Raw genomic sequence first — 11262 nt, forward strand, 5'->3', positions numbered from 1 at the left:
CATATAAAATATAACTTGGATTGTAGGACCCAGTTTCAGCCACATGGTCTGTATTTCCCTGTCCTGGGTTCCAGTGTGTGGGTGTCAGAGGGGTAGATGGGTTCAGTGTCACTGGCTGGCTGACTGTCTGAGTGGGGATTTGTTTGTTGTATGGAGTTGATGGAGAGAGACAGCGAGAGAGTGCTCGCACGTGCAGTGATTTAAAGCAACGATATTCAAGTGATGGGCTGTTTTAGAACTCAGCAGCTGTGACGTGGTAAGGGTGGACCCAGGTGCAGAGAAGAGACCAGATGAGGAATCAGTGGTTAAGTATAACCTAATACTTTACTGAGAAACTGTAGCCGCAGGATCACAGTACACTTTAAAAACAACAAACACTAAGTCTCGAAAATTCGCTCAGGAAATTCGCTCAGGAAACGAACGCACACAATGCACCTGTTTGAACTCATTACCTGTATAAAAGACACCTGTCCACACACTCAATCAAACAGACTCCAACCTCTCCACAATGGCCAAGACCAGGGAGCTGTGTAAGGACATCAGGGATAAAATTGTAGACCTTCACAAGGCTGGGATGGGCTACAGTACAATAGGCAAGCAGCTTGGTGAGAAGGCAACAACTGTTGGCGCAATTATTAGAAAATGGAAGAAGTTCAAGATGACGGTCAATCACCCTCGGTCTGGGGCTCCATGCAAGATCTCACCTCGTGGGGCATCAATGATCATGAGGAAGGTGAGGGATCAGCCCAGAACTACACGGAAGGACCTGGTCAATGACCTGAAGAGAGCTGGGACCACAGTCTCAAAGAAAACCATTAGTAACACACTACACCGTCATGGATTAAAATCCTGCAGCGCACGCAAGGTCCCCCTGCTCAAGCCAGTGCATGTCCAGGCCCGTCTGAAGTTTGCCAATGACCATCTGGATGATCCAGAGGAGGAATGGGAGAAGGTCATGTGGTCTGATGAGACGAAAATAGAGCTTTTTGGTCTAAACTCCACTCGCCGTGTTTGGAGGAAGAAGAAGGATGACTACAACCCCAAGAACACCATCCCAACCGTGAAGCATGGAGGTGGAAACATCATTCTTTGGGGATGCTTTTCTGCAAAGGGGACAGGACGACTGCACCATATTGAGGGGAGGATGAATAGGGCCATGTATCGCGAGATCTTGGCCAACAACCTCATTCCCTCAGTAAGAGCATTGAAGATGGGTCGTGGCTGGGTCTTCCAGCATGACAACGACCCGAAACACACAGCCAGGGAAACTAAGGAGTGGCTCCGTAAGAAGCATCTCAAGTTCCTGGAGTGGCATAGCCAGTCTCCAGACCTGAACCCAATAGAAATCTTTGGAGGGAGCTGAAAGTCCGTATTGCCCAGCGACAGCCCCAAAACCTGACGGATCTGGAGAAGGTCTGTATGGAGGAGTGGGCCAAAATCCCTGCTGCAGTGTGTGCAAACCTGGTCAAGACCTACAGGAAACGTATATGATCTCTGTAATTGCAAACAAAGGTTTCTGTACCAAATATTAAGTTCTGCTTTTCTGATGTATCAAATACTTATGTCATGCAATAAATGCAAATTAATTACTTAAAAATCATACGATGTCATTTTCTGGATTTTTGTTTGTTTTAGATTCCGTCACTCACAGTTGAAGTGTACCTATGATAAAAATTACAGACCTCTACATGCTTTGTAAGTAGGAAACACTGCCGATTTTGCAGGTTATCAAATACTTGTTCTCCCCACTGTATATGGGGCTTTGGTGATAAAACAGATGGCACTGATAGACTGCATCCAATTTGCTGAGTAGAGTGTTGGAGGCTATTTTCTAAATGACATCGCCGAAGTCGAGGATCGGTAGGATGGTCAGTTTTACGAGGGTATGTTTGGCAGCATGAGTGAAGGATGCTTTGTTGCGAAATAGGAAGCCGATTCTAGATTTAATTCTGGATTGTAGATGCTTAATGTGAGTCTGGAAGGAGAGTTTACAGTCTAACCAGACACCTAGGTATTTGTAGTTGTCCACATATTCTAAGTCAGAACCGTCCAGAGTAGTGATGCTGGATGGGCGGGCAGGTGCGGGCAGCGATCGGTTGAAGAGCATGCATTTAGTTTTACTTGCATTTAAGAGCAGTTGGAGGCCACGGAAAGAAAGTTGTATGGCATTGAAGCTCATCTGGAGGTTAGTTAACACAGTGTCCAACGAAGGGCCAGAGGTATACAGAATGGTGTCGTCTGCGTAGAGGTGGATCAAAGAATCACCAGCAGCGAGAGCAACATCATTGATGTATACAGAGAAGAGAGTCGGCACGAGAATTGAACCCTGTGGCACAACAGGCCCTCCGATTTGACATACTGAACTCTATCGGAGAAGTAGTTGGTGAACCAAGTGAGGCACTCATTTGAGAAACCAAGGCTGTTGAGTCTGCCAATAAGAATGTTGTGATTGACAGAGTCGATAGCCTTAGCCAGGTCGATGAATACGGCTGCACAGTAATGTCTCTTATCGATGCGGTTATGATATTGTTTAGGACCTTGAGCATGGCTGAGGTGCACCCATGACCAGCTCTGAAACCAGATTGCATAGCGGAGAAGGTATGGTGAGATTCGAAATGGTCGGTAATCTGTTTGTTAACTTGGCTTTCAAAGACCTTAGAAAGGCAGGGTAGAATAGATATCGGTCTGTAGCAGTTTGGGTCTAGAGTGTTTCCCCCTTTGAAGAGGGGGATGACCGAGGCAGCTTTCCAATCTATGGGATTCTCAGACGATACGAAAGAGAGGTTGAACAGGCTAGTAATAGGGGTTGCAATAATTTCGGCAGATAATTTTAGAAAGAGAGGGTCCAGATTGTCTAGCCCAGTTGATTTTTATCGGGCCAGATTTTGCAGCTCTTTCAGAACATAAGCTATCTGGATTTGGGTGAAGGAGAAGTGGGGGTGGTTTGGGTGAGTTGCTGTGGGGAGCGCAGGGCTGTTGACCGGGGTAGGGGTAGCCAGGTGGAAAGCATGGCCAGCTGTAGAAAAATGCTTATTGAAATTCTCAATTATTGTGGATTTATCTGTAGTGACAGTGTTTCCTAGCCTCAGTGCAGTGGGCAGCTGGGAGGAGGTGCTCTTATTCTCCATGGACTTTAGTGTCCCATAACTTTTTTGAGTTTGTACTACAGGATGGAAATTTCTGTTTGAAAAAGCTAGCCTTAGCTTTCCTAACTGCCTGTGTATAGTGGTTCCTAAATTCCCTAAAAAGTTGCATATCACGGGGGCTATTTGATGCTAATGCAGAACGCCACAGGATGTTTTTGTGCTGGTCAAGGGCAGACAGGTCTGGAGTGAACCAAGGGATATATCTATTCCCAGTTCTACATTTTTTGAACGGAGCATGCTTATTTAAGATGGTGAGGAAGGCACTTTTAAAGAATTACCAGGCATCCTCTACTGACAGGATGAGGTCAATGTCATTCCAGGATAGCCCGGCCAGGTCAATTAGAAAGGCCTGTTCGCAGAAGTGTTTTAGGGAGCATTTGACAGTGATGAGGGGTGGTCGTTTGACCGCAGACCCATTACGGATGCCGGCAATAAGGCAGTGATCGCTGAGATCTTGGTTGAACACAGCAGAGGCGTATTTGGAGGGCGAGTTAGTTAGGATGATATCTATGAGGGTGCCCGTGTTTACGGATTTGGGGTTGTACCTGGTGGGTTCATTGATCATTTGTGTGAGATTGAGGGCATCAAGCTTAGATTGTAGGATGGCCGGGGTGTTACGCATGTCCCAGTTTAGGTCACCTAGCAGCACTCAGAAGATAGATGGCTCTGTGGGGTCTGTTTGTGAACAGAGCCCCAGGACCAGCTTGCTTAGGGGGCTCTTCTCCAGGTTCATTTCTCTGTAGGTGATGGCTTTGTTATGGAATGTTTGGGAATCGCTTCCTTTTAGGTGGTTGTAGAATTGAATGGCTCTTTTCTGTATTTTGATAATTAGCAGGTATTAATTATTTGCTGTTTTACATTGTACACGGAAGATATTTTTGCAGAATTCTGCATGCAGTCTCTCTATTTGGTGTTTGTTCCATTTTGTGAATTCTTGGTTGGTGAGCGGAACTCAGACCTCACAACCATAAAGGGCAAAGGGTTCTATAACAAAGTATTTTTTGCCAGATCCTAATTGGTATGTTGAATTTTATGTTCCTTTTGATGGCATTGAAGGCCCTTCTTGCCTTGTCTCTCAGATCGTTCACATCTTTGTGGAAGTTACCTGTGGTGCTGATGTTTAGGCCGAGGTATGTATTGTTTTTTTGTGTGCAAATATACACAAATATACATTTTAAGTCTGCTGCCTCAGTTTGTATGATGGCAAATTGCATATACTCCAGAATGTTATGAAGAGTGATCAGATGAATTGCAATTAATTGCAAAGTCCCTCTTTGCCATGCAAATGAACTGAATCCCCAAAAAACATTTCCACTGCATTTCAGCCCTGCCACAAAAGGACCAGCTGACAGTGAGGCGAAGACTTTTGGAGGATGGTCTGGTGTCAAGAAGGGCAGCAAAGAAGCCACTTCTCTCCAGGAATAACATCAGGGACAGACTGATATTCTGCGAAAGGTACAGGGATTGGACTGCTGAAGACTGGGGCAAAGTCATTTTCTCTGATGAATCCTCTTTCCGATTGTTTGGGGCATCCGGAAAAAAGCTTGTCCGGAGAAGACAAGGTGAGCGCTACCATCAGTCCTGTGTCATGCCAGCAGTAAAGCATCCTGAGTCCGTTCATGTGTGTGGTTGCTTCTCAGCCAAGGGAGTGGGCTCACTCACAATTTTGCCTAAGAACACAGCCATGAATATAGAATGGTACCAACACATCCTCCGAGAGCAACTTCTCCCAACCATCCAGGAACGGTTTGGTGATGATCAATGCCTTTTCCAGCATGATGGAGCACCTTGCCATAAGGCAAAAGTGATAACTAAGTGGCTCGGGGAACGAAACATCAATATTTTGGGTCCATGGCCAGGAAACTCCCCAGACCTTAATCCCATTGAGAACTTGTGGTCAATCCTCAAGAGGCGGGTGGACAAACAAAACCCCACAGATTCTGACAAACTCCAAGCATTGATTATGCAAGAATGGGCTTCCATCAGTTAGGATGTGGCCCAGAAGTTAATTGACAGCATGCCAGGGCGGATTGCAGAGGTCTTGAAAAAGAAGGGTCAACACTGCAAATATTGACTCTTTGCATCAACTTCATGTAATTGTCAATAAAAGTCTTTGACACTTATGAAATGCTTGTAATTATAATTCAGTATTCCATAGTAACATCTGACAAAAATATCTAAAGACACTGAAGCAGCAAACTTCATGGAAATTAATATTTGTGTCATTCTCAAAACTTTTGGCCACGACTGTAGGCCGTCCTTGGTTGTGGGACAGAAGCACCAGATCATCAGCAAACAGTAGACATTTGACTTTAGGTTCTAGTAGGGTGAGGCCGGATGCTGCATACTGTTCTAGTGCCCTCGCCAATTCATCGATATATATGTTGAAGAGGCTGGGGCTTAAGATGCATCCCTGTCTCACCCCCGGCCCTGTGGAAATAAATGTTTTTTTTTTCCAGATTTAACCGCACACTTGTTTGTGTACATGGATTTTATAATGTCGTATGTTTTTCTAGCTACACCACTTTCCATCAATTTGTATAGAAGGCCATCATGCCAAATTGAGTCTCAAGCCTTTTTGAAATCAACAAATCATGAGAAGACTTTGCCTTTGGTTTGTTTGCTTGTCAATTAGGGTGTGTAGGGTGAATACGTGGTCTGTCGTACGGTGATTTGTTAAAAAGCCAATTTGACATTTTCTCAGTACATTGTTTTCACTGAGGAAATGTACAAGTTTGCTGTTAATGATAATGCAGAGGATTTTCCCAAGGTTGCTGTTGATGCATATCCCCCGGTAGTTATTGGGGTCAAATTTGTCTCCACTTTTGTGGATTGTGGTGATCAGTCCTTGGTTCCAAATATTGGGGAAGATGCCAGAGCTGAGGATGATGTTTAAGTATAGCCAATTGGAATTTGTGGTCTGCATATTTTATCATTTCATTTAGGATTTGGGGTTTGTATTTTGGGGTTTGTATTTTGTTCATTCAATGTAATTGGAGAATCCAGTGGGTTCTGGTAGTCTTTAATAGTTGATTCTAAGATTTGTATTTGATCATGTATATGTTTTTGCTTTGTTTTGGGCCAAAAAGATTGGAGAAGTGGTTTATCCATACATCTCCATTTTGGATAGATAACTCTTCGTTGTTGTTTTAGAGTTTTCTGATTTTTCCCAGAAGTGGTTGGTCTATGGATTATTCAATAACATTGATCTGATATCTGACGTGCTGTTCCTTCTTTTTCCGTAGTGCATTTCTGTATTGAAATAGTGATTGACCATAGTGAAGGCGTAAACGGGTGTTCTGGGTCTCTATGTTTTTGGTTGGATAGGTTTCTCAATTTCTTTCTTAGGTTTTTGCATTCTTCATCAAAACATTTGTTATTGTTTTTAATTTTTTTAGGTTATCTGTTGCCATTTTTAGATTTGATAGGGAAGCTGAGAGGTCAAATGTACTGTTTAGGTTTTCTACTGCCAAGTTTACACCTTCACAATTACAGTGAAACTTTTAGTCCAGGGAATTGTCTAGAAGGGATTGAATTTGTTGTTGTCTAATTGTTTTATGGTAGATTTCCACACTACTTTCCTTCCATCTATAGATTTCTTAATATTATTCAGTTCCTTTGGCTTTGATGCCTCATGATTGAGCATAGCTCTGTTCAGGTATAGTGTGATTTTGCTGTGATCTGATAGGGGTGTCAGTGGACTGACTGAACGCTCTAAGAGACTGGGTTGAGGTCAGTGATAAAGTACTCTACAGTACTACTGCCAAGAGATGAGCTATAGGTGTACCTACTATAGGAGTCCCCTCAAAGCCTATCATTGACTATGTACATACCCAGTTGTGTCAGGGGAGGCATATAGGGACGGGAATGCTGTCATCTCCAGGTAGGTGTTTGTCCCCCCCCGTGTGCTGAGTGTGTCGGGTTCTTGTCTAGTTCTGGCATTTAGGTCGCGACATATCCCTGAGCCTGGAAATTGTTGATCTCCCCCATAGGATGGAGTTAAAGTATGGGGATTCTATTAGGGGGATATAGGTAGCACACATGAGGACATTTTTCTCTGTTGAGAGAATTTCCTTATTAATTTCTAGCCAGATGTAAAATGTTCCTGTTTTGACTAATTTAATAGAGTGGGTTAAGTCTGCTCTATACCAAATTAGCATACCTCCTGCTTCTCTTCCCTGTTTCACACCTGGTAGTTGGATGGGACTACCAGCTCTCTGTAGCCTAGAGGGCAACCAGTGGGTCCATCTCCTTTATACCATGTTTCTTGTAGGATGACAATATCTGTATTGTCTGGGTTCCTGCTCTTTAGGCCAAAGACAGATGACCTCAGACCTTGTATATTCCAGGATGAGATAGTAAAAGCTTTGTGTTTCATAGTGTCTAGTGTTGTTTTTGTGTGGTTTAGGCCCGGACCATCACAGTAGGTGTGAGCAGAGCAGAGCATGTTTAGCATCTTACGTTTCTGAGTCGTGGCTGAACGACGACATGAATAACATACAGCTGGCGGGTTTGAAGCTTTTTCGTCAGGATAGAACAGCAGCCTCTGGTAAGACAAAGGGTGGCGGTTTATGTATATTTGTAAACAGCTGGTGCATGAAATCTAAGGTCTCAAGTTTTTGCTTGCCTGAGGTAGAGTATCTCATGATAAACTGTAGACGACACTATTTACCAAGAGAGTTTTCATCTGTATTTTCCATAGCTGTCTATATACCACCACAAACCGATGCTGGCACTAAGACCACACTCAATGAGCTGTATAGGGCCATAGGCAAACAGGAAAACGCTCATCCAGAGGCGGCGCTCCTAGTAGCCTGGGGACTTTAAAGAAGGGAAACTCAAATCCGTTTTACCTCATTTCTACCAGCATGTTAAATGTGCAACCAGAGGAGGAAAAAACTCTAGACCACCGCTGATACAACAGTGGTAGGCCTGATCACCAACAACGATGAGACAGCCTATAGGGAGGAGGTCAGAGATCTGGCCGCGTGCCAGGACAACAACCTCTCCCTCAACGCTATCAAGACAAAGGAAATAATTGTGGACTACAAGAAAAGAAGGACCGAGCACGCCTCCATTCTCATCGACGGGGCTGCAGTGGAGCAGATCAAGTTCCTTGGTGTCCACATCACAAACAAACTGTCATGGTTCAAACACACTAAGACAGTTGTGAAGAGGGCACAAGAAAGCCTATTCCCCCTCAGGAGACTGAAAATATTTGGCATGGGTCCTCAGATCCTCAAAAGTTTCTACAGCTGCACCATCAAGAGCATCCTGACTGGTTGCATCACTGCCTGGTTTGGCAACTGCTCGGCCTCCGACCGCAAGGCACTACACAGGGTAGTGCGTACGGCCCAGTACATCACTGGAGCCAAGCTTCCTGCCATCCAGGACATCTATACCAGGCCGTGTCAGAGGAAGGCCCTAAAAATTGTCAGACTCCAGCCACCCTAGTCATAGACTGTTCTCTCTGCTACTGCATGGCAAGCGGTACCGGAGGGCCAAGTCTAGGTCCAAGAGGCTTCTTAATAGCCTCTACCCTCAAGCCATAAGACTCCTGAACAGCTAATCAAATGGCTATCCAGACCCCTCTTTTAAGCAGCTACTATGTTTTATCTATGCATAGTCACTTTACCTCTACCTACATGTACATATTACCTCAACTAACCAGTGCCCCCGCACATTGACTCTGTACTGGTACTTCCTGTATATAGCCTCGCAATTGTTATTTTAATGCTGCTGTTTAATTATTTGTTACTTTTATTTTACATTTTTTACTTATCTATTTTTTAATTAACACTTTTTCTTAACTTGGTTATGGGCTTGTAAGTAAGCATTTCACTGTAAGGTCTACCTACACCTGTTGTATTTGGCGCATGTGACAAATACAATTTGATTTGATCTAATACATACCTCTTAGATCGCAGGATGGGGCTTCTGCGGGTGTAATAGTGGGGGTTAGATCTGTTGCTCTGCTCATGGCCTGGGCATGTATCCTGCTGTCATGTTGAGGTCCTAACGGCAGGGTCGGGGGGCATGCGGTGGGCAGAAGGGGCATAGGTCATAAATGTGGAGGCCTATATAGGTTGTGGCCAGGATTTTCTTGGAGTGGTCTTAGCAACATGGCATGAAAAGGGATGTGAGTAAGCGGAGAAGAAAAGTTCTCCGTATGGCCCACCAGAGTACTCCCTCCTACCGGTGAGCCTGGTCTTTTAGTGGTGGAGACAAAATGACCAGTAGTCCCGCAATGCAGGCAGCTCTTAGAGTGAAGCCTGTATAGACGTTCAGCTGGAGACAGCTTAGCTCTGCCTAGTTGCATGGGGGCCAGTTCGTACTATCACGTTTCAGGTATGACCCCAATGCAGTGTCGAAGAAACAAACGTTTATTTCTAATACAAGGGCAGGCAAAGGACAGGTCAAATGCAGGCAGGGGTCAGTAATCCAGAGAGGGTGCAAAGGGTCCAGAAGGCAGGCAGTCTCAGGGTCAGGGCAGGCAGGGGTCAATAGTCCAGTGAGGTGGGGCAAGGTATAGAACGGCAGGTAGGCTCAGGGTCAGGGCAGGCAGAAGGGTCAAAACCGGGAAGGACAATGAAACGAGAGCAAGAAACAAACGAACGCTGGTAGGTTGCACAAACAAAACGAACTGGCAACAGACAAACAGAGAACACAGGTATAAATACACAGGGGATAATGGGGAAGATGGGCGACACCTGGAGGGGGGGTGGAGACAAGCACAAAGACAGGTGAAACAGATCAGGGTGTGACAACATTATGTTTTGAGGCACAGTCTCGCGAAATGCTGTATGGTAGCAGGGTGAAAGTCTTTTCGTGGTAGCAGGGTGGAGATAACCACATGTGCGTTGGGGAAAGTGGAAGAAGATTTTTCAATCACTCCCTTGAGTGCTGTTGCCACCCTTTCCTGCTGGGCCCTCAGGTCATTTGTGCCCGTGTGAATTATGATGTGGCTGGGGGACCCTAGTCTGTCCTCTGACAACAGCTCCAGGGCATGCCTAGTGTTTGGGCACCAGAGTTTAGCCACTTTGTGTTTGGGAAAAAGTTTATCCTCTTGAATGTATTTGCCATTTTGAGTCAATTAGGAGCAAAATCTCTGGCTTTTGTGTGTCCACAAAGGATGTGGGGGAGTTGTCAGGAGGGCTATCTGGGGAACTGACAGGAGGGCTGTTAGGAGGGGGTGGGGTCTGTTGGGTTGGTGGATCCTGTGTTGTCTGTCCCATTGTTGTGGTCCAGGTCTGAGGTGCGCTGTTCTGCTGGCTTGTCTGGGTGAGTGTTCTGCTCTCTCACACCTCAGCTTTCTGACCTCGTCCTTCAGTGCCATGTGTGCCTCTTTAAGTTCTCTCACTTGAGTTTGTAGAGCAGCCAGCTCTCTGACAGCCATCCATCTCCACCTTCTGCCCTCTGGGTCTTGTTGGGGGGGGATGGGGGGGTGTTGTTGTGCTGGTCTGTTTTGTGGGTTTGTGCTGTCTGGATTGTGTGGACTAGCTCTCTGAGCAACATGTCTCTCTCCAGCTCTGTGAATTTACCCCTCTCAATGATGGAGGGGCAGTGCAGTTGTGGGACCTGGGTGTGTTCAGTGCTGGGGGGGTGACTATCCTTGTCTGCATGACAGTTTGAAGAGATGTGATCAGACTCACTCAGGATGGGGGAGGCATCACAGAGAGAGAGCTTTTCCTGCTTTACTCTCTTTGATCCTGTAAAAGTCCTGCTGGAACTGCATGAGGATGCCCTGCACCATTACTGTCCCGGACTTGTACACGTTGAGAGGTTGTTTAAATTTCCTCAATGTCTAGTATTCTGAGTTTCTACCCTGGCCCATACCCTCTCTCTTGACATAGGGGTAGGGTAGTGTGATCTTATCGCACTGTGCCATGCCAGGGGATGGTCTGGTTAATATAGCACTGTGTCATGCCAGGGGATGATCTGTGTTAATATAACACTGTGCCATGCCAGGGGATGGTCTGGTTAATATAGCACTGTGCCATGCCAGGGGATGGTCTGGTTAATATAACACTGTGCCATGCCAGGGGACGGTCTGTGTTAATATAGCACTGTGCCATGCCAGGGGATGGTCTGGTTAATATAGCACTGTGCCATGCCA

General features: G+C 45.5%; 1 protein-coding gene across 3 annotated transcripts in view; it reads left to right on the forward strand.

The window, feature by feature from the left end:
• LOC106571905 (RAF proto-oncogene serine/threonine-protein kinase) overlaps positions 1-11262 on the forward strand; it is a 35079-nt gene that overhangs the window by 18140 nt on the left and 5677 nt on the right. The window lies entirely within an intron of this gene.

The sequence above is a fragment of the Salmo salar genome, chromosome ssa15 (assembly GCF_905237065.1).
Source record: "Salmo salar chromosome ssa15, Ssal_v3.1, whole genome shotgun sequence".
In the NCBI taxonomy this organism is placed as follows: Eukaryota; Metazoa; Chordata; class Actinopteri; order Salmoniformes; family Salmonidae; genus Salmo; species Salmo salar.